The 5,833-nt window shown below is 52.1% G+C and overlaps 1 pseudogene; it reads left to right on the top strand.

Annotated features, from left to right (window-relative positions):
* Positions 1 to 2,140: 2,140 nt before the first annotated feature.
* LOC148161223 (uncharacterized) lies at positions 2,141 to 3,709 on the top strand (annotated as a pseudogene).
* Positions 3,710 to 5,833: the final 2,124 nt, after the last annotated feature.

The following is a 5,833-nucleotide window of genomic DNA, read 5'->3' as shown; positions in this document are numbered from 1 at the left end:
GAATACCATCTCTTAGCTCCAACACTGCTGAATGTTCCTGTGAACGGCTTCTCTTTGGAAAATTATGGACTGAGTTCATCTGATATATTTTATTCTGTTTTGGTGTTTTCATGTCGAGACGACATAAAAAATGATGAAAACAACCTCATGGAGCCAAAAGCAAAGATGCATTGTTAAACATCTCAGCAGCTTCCAGTAATGTGGTTTCCGCTCTGCTGGCTTCCATAGGAACGGATTGGACTGATTGTTTTAATCATGGTGGTAATGGCCGCTGCGCACGCTATGCAAACAATATCCCAATCAAATAAATTGGATTTTCTTCCACCTGATGTAGCGTTGGCCGCCTGCAGATCAGCACAGAGCCGCATGTGCATGGCTGTGATTTACAAGCAGTCGGCTGTGTGTGTGTGTGTGTGTGCGTGTGTGTGTGTGTGTGTGTGTGTGTGTGTGTGTGCGTGTGTGTGTGTGTGTGTGTGTGTGTGCGTGTGTGGGGGTGTGTGTGTGTGTGTGTATGTGTGTGCGTTTGTTTGTAATACCTTGTGGGGACAATTTTCCTGACATATACTACATTGTGGGGACCAATTGCTCCTCGTGGGGACCGGAGCCTGGTCCCCACCAGGGGAAACCCTGTTTTTGGGTCAGGGGTCAGAGTTAGGGCTAAGGTATGAATTGAGTTTTGGTTGGTTAGGGTTAGGTATGTGATGGTTAGGGTTGGGAAAAGGGTAAAGGTCAGGTTTAGGCTGTAGAAATGGATGGAAGTCAATGGAAAGTCCCCACAAAGATAGCAAACAAACATGTGTGTGTGTGTTGGGGGACTGAGGGCAGGAACATGCATCCTGCTGGGAGACTATTTCTGGTCTCTGGTTCAGGTCCCTCTCCAGCTCTCTGGTTCTCCGGTTCCCCGGCTCTCTGGTTCCCCGGCTCTCTGGTTCCCCGGCTCTCTGGTTCTCTGGTTCTCCGGCTCTCTGGTTCCCCGGCTCTCTGGTTCTCTGGTTCTCCGGCTCTCTGGTTCTCCGGCTCTCTGGTTCCCCGGCTCTCTGGTTCTCTGGTTCTCCGGCTCTCTGGTTCTCCGGCTCTCTGGTTCCCCGGCTCTCTGGTTCTCCGGCTCTCTGGTTCTCCGGCTCTCTGGTTCTCCGGCTCTCTGGTTCCCCGGCTCTCTGGTTCTCTGGTTCTCTGGTTCTCTGGTTCTCTGGCTCCTCCTGTCAGGCTGTTGAGATGCAGCTCGAGTTGCAGCAAACACAAATCCTCAGCTCGTCTCTCACGCAGATATCTGAGCAAACAGGGACGAGTTTAAACTGTTTCTCTCAGAGGCGCTGCGTTTATCTGCTGCTGCTGGCTGCATGTGCTGCTGCACCAGATACCAGGCGGAGGACGGAGCGCCGCTCTGCCTCGTCTAATCCTTTGTCAATATGGCAACACGAGTTTTGTGTCAGGGTGAAATATTTACCTCCAAAATGAAAGATCCACTTTCATCACACATGGCTGCAGCGACCAACACAGTCTTCATACCGAAATGTTTAATGTGGAGAAAGAAACTAATAAAAGAACATTATCTGTAATTATTTATGAACCATAAATGCCTTCATTGATTTTTCCTAAATGCAGTTTCATAACAGGCTGAATATTCGCTTCCCTTCATTTATTTCTCATTTAAAATATTTATTCATTGTCATAAAAGTAATGAAGATTCATTCCAATGTTTGCTTAATTTCTTTAATATCACAGCGACCCCAGCCTCAATAATCAGCTTTTATTAATTTGTTTAAATTGTTTTTAGATCAATTTTACCTTCAGTCTTTAAACATTAATATGAAACTTTTCATTAAATATTTTATCACAGATCTCCTGGTGTTTCCACTTCCTAAGAGTCAAAAAGCATCTCTAATCTTCTTCCATCCGGTGAAAACATTTATTTATAACATCCAAACAGACAGAAAGGCGAAGGGAAACGTCCTCATGTCGTTTTATTTACTGGGGTCAAAGTTCAGTCATACTAAGGCTTTAATTTGGGTGAAAGTTTTCACGAAAAACTGAAGGCAGATATAAAAAACCCTGAAAGTGGGCCAGGAAAATATGTGAGCTGAGTTTCTGCTGCCTACCTGAGGGAGCAGGTGACCCGAAACGCGGCGCTGCGGGGCTGATGGAGGACGGGTCACCGCCGCCCGGCGCCCAGGCCCACCTGGCCCACCTGGCGCCCAGGCCCACCTGGCGCCCAGGCCCACCTGGCCCACCTGGCCCACCAGGCCCACCTGGCGCCCAGGCCCACCTGGCCCACCTGGTGCCCAGGCCCCCCTGGCGCCCAGGCCCACCTGGCGCCCAGGCCCACCAGGCCCACCTGGCGCCCAGGCCCACCTGGCGCCCAGGCCCACCTGGCGCCCAGGCCCACCAGGCCCACCTGGCGCCCAGGCCCACCTGGCGCCCAGGCCCACCTGGCCCACCTGGCACCCAGGCCCACCTGGCCCACCAGGCCCACCTGGCCCACCTGGCACCCAGGCCCACCTGGCCCACCAGGCCCACCTGGCCCACTTGGCCCACCTGGCCCACCAGGCCCACCTGGCGCCCAGGCCCACCTGGCCCACCTGGCCCACTTGGCCCACCTGGCCCACCAGGCCCACCTGGCGCCCAGGCCCACCTGGCGCCCAGGCCCACCTGGCCCACCAGGCCCACCTGGCCCACCTGGCCCACCAGGCCCACCTGGCGCCCAGGCCCACCTGGCCCACCAGGCCCACCTGGCCCACTTGGCCCACCTGGCCCACCAGGCCCACCTGGCCCACTTGGCCCACCTGGCCCACTTGGCCCACCTGGCCCACCAGGCCCACCTGGCCCACCTGGCCCACCAGGCCCACCTGGCCCACCTGGCCCACCAGGCCCACCTGGCGCCCAGGCCCACCTGGCCCACCAGGCCCACTTGGCCCACCTGGCCCACTTGGCCCACCTGGCCCACTTGGCCCACCTGGCCCACCAGGCCCACCTGGCCCACCTGGCCCACCAGGCCCACCTGGCGCCCAGGCCCACTTGGCCCACCTGGCCCACTTGGCCCACCTGGCCCACTTGGCCCACCAGGCCCACCTGGCCCACCAGGCCCACCTGGCGCCCAGGCCCACCTGGCCCACCAGGCCCACTTGGCCCACCTGGCCCACTTGGCCCACCTGGCCCACCAGGCCCACCTGGCCCACCTGGCCCACCAGGCCCACCTGGCGCCCAGGCCCACCTGGCGCCCAGGCCCACATGGCCCACCAGGCCCACCTGGCGCCCAGGCCCACCTGGCCCACCAGGCCCACCTGGCCCACCAGGCCCACTTGGCCCACCTGGCCCACTTGGCCCACCTGGCCCACCAGGCCCACCTGGCCCACCTGGCCCACCAGGCCCACCTGGCGCCCAGGCCCACTTGGCCCACCTGGCCCACTTGGCCCACCTGGCCCACTTGGCCCACCAGGCCCACCTGGCCCACCAGGCCCACCTGGCGCCCAGGCCCACCTGGCCCACCAGGCCCACTTGGCCCACCTGGCCCACTTGGCCCACCTGGCCCACCAGGCCCACCTGGCCCACCTGGCCCACCAGGCCCACCTGGCCCACCTGGCGCCCAGGCCCACCTGGCCCACCAGGCCCACCTGGCGCCCAGGCCCACCTGGCGCCCAGGCCCACCTGGCCCACCTGGCCTTCATGTTTCAGGTCAACAGATGGAATCAGACCGAAGCATTCAGAGTAACCTCCAGAATCCCTCTAGAGGTTTTCACCTCAAACTGGATCAGACAAAAACACAACTCCAGTAAAACCAGCAGAGAAGGTTTTAAAAGACAGAGAAGCTTCAGGAGACAGAAAAATGTTTTAAGGCTCTAAAATAGAAAATAAAAAAGAAAGAAGATCAGGACAAAATGAAAATGAATGACAAAGAAGACATTTAATAAAAACTCAAATTGGACCAATGTGTGAAATTCTGAGTAGTTTAGATCTATGAAAATCCTTCACCAATAGAAAAACTTTCCACGGATAATTAAGAGTTACGTTCTCTGTAAACTGTGAAAAGTGAACCCAGAATGGACGGGAGGATTTTCCTGCTTCTGGAACTGACTGGTTCATTCTCCAGATGTTACCTGTCCTAAATGTGAACCTAAAATCCTTCCTGCAACTCGTCATTTGGTTTTCTGGATATATATGAGGATCTTCACAACCTGGTAATACAGAACTGAAAGGTCCAGAAGGTTCTGGAAAGTTACCTGTAAGATCTCAGTTTGAACACTTTTCATTTGAATTTGTGGTAAATCGTCATCAGTTTGTTGTTTTGCTGTGTAATAAATCAGCCGGATTGATAAAAGGACTAGAAATGCTGCACATACTCTTAATAATACGTCACTCTGTTTCACAGGGAAGTAAAAACATAAAAAAATCAGGATATTTGTAACATATTTACATTTATAGATGCAGCTTTTCCATAGTTTGTGTCAGAAGTTAATTTTTTTTCTGATTCCTTGAGTTGACAAAGAGTTAAAATTTTAAAGACTCGCTTATTTGTTGTCAGGTTTTTTAATTAGTTTTCTAATTTAATTTGAATATAAAGCACTTTGTTTTTCATATTTACTTACTAGAAAGTCACTACTGTAACCCCGTAGTGTGTTTACATTTTTAATCTTTTGTTAAATTGTGTTTGCAACCAATAAATTAAATAAATTGCCCAAACCCTGTGAAGAAATGTCACATTTCTGTTTGTTTATTCCAGCTGTGCTGGTAATGCTGACTGTAAATATTTTTCACAATTATCTAAACTGGGTATAATTGTTGCAGTTATTAAGCTTTAAAACAAATCAGCCACCCAGCTTTCTTCACTAATCTGTAATTATTCACCCAAAAAGCAGAAATGTAAATGAGTGTCAGCAGCAAAGCTGCTGTTTATTGGCCTCTTTGAGAAGCGCTGCAGCTGCAGGCCTCCGCCTTCAGGGGGCAGCGACGGCCTCCTGTGGAGCTGGCCTTCATCAGCATGCTGCCCGGCCCTCTCTGCCCACTGGAAGGGGAGCGGGGCCTTACACCGCTGAATTCATTAACCTTTCCACACTCCCACTGGAAGCTCACAGCAGCAATTGGAAATCAGCTCCCAGAAGTTGGAACAGTTTAACCACGCGGGACCTCAGTGTGTCGGGTGGCAGGCGCGGGGAGAGGACCCTATTTGTTCTTATCTAAAAAAACGTCATTTCGCATCAGATGGTTAGTTATTCAGCAGTGCAAGGCGTGCTTATGGGTGTGATGCACAATCACACACCACCCGGAGCTTGACTCGGTACGCCACCAGACAGGCGGCAAATTCTCAGATAGAACTTATAATTGTCTCACTTGAGACTGTCTGATGGGCTTTCTGCACCCGCAGAGGAGTTTTCAGAAGCTGTTTGTGTCAGTGTGACCAGTGTAGCAGATTCAAGAGAGTCAGAGTCATCCACCGCCTCTAATTATTAACCATACTCTGATGAAGCTGTTCCATAATCAGCTCAATATGCAATATTTATCTAGGTCTGGATAAAATGAACATTTTAATTGCACAATGTGATTTAAATCAGCCGAAACCCAAGAAAAGTCCTTAAAACATTAATTTTGCACAGAATCAGCTCTCACCCAAGTTGAGCTTGATTTCTTTCTACTGTGGTTACGTGTAAAATCTGAGACTTCGTTTCATGAAGTCACAACAATGAAATCAGATCAACACTCAAACCTGCTGGTGGACAGAATGAGGGATGCTGTCAAGCTGAAGAAGGAGTCAGGACTTTGTGGCCTGCAGGACCAAGAGCTGATAGCTGCCGATAGCTACTGATAGCTACCAGGAGCTACTGATAGCTACCAGGAGGTA

The sequence above is a fragment of the Poecilia mexicana genome, unplaced genomic scaffold (genome assembly GCF_051168715.1).
Source record: "Poecilia mexicana isolate PSO_F unplaced genomic scaffold, ASM5116871v1 scaffold_1, whole genome shotgun sequence".
Classification (NCBI taxonomy): Eukaryota; Metazoa; Chordata; class Actinopteri; order Cyprinodontiformes; family Poeciliidae; genus Poecilia; species Poecilia mexicana.
This window is presented reverse-complemented; position numbering and strand designations above follow the sequence as displayed.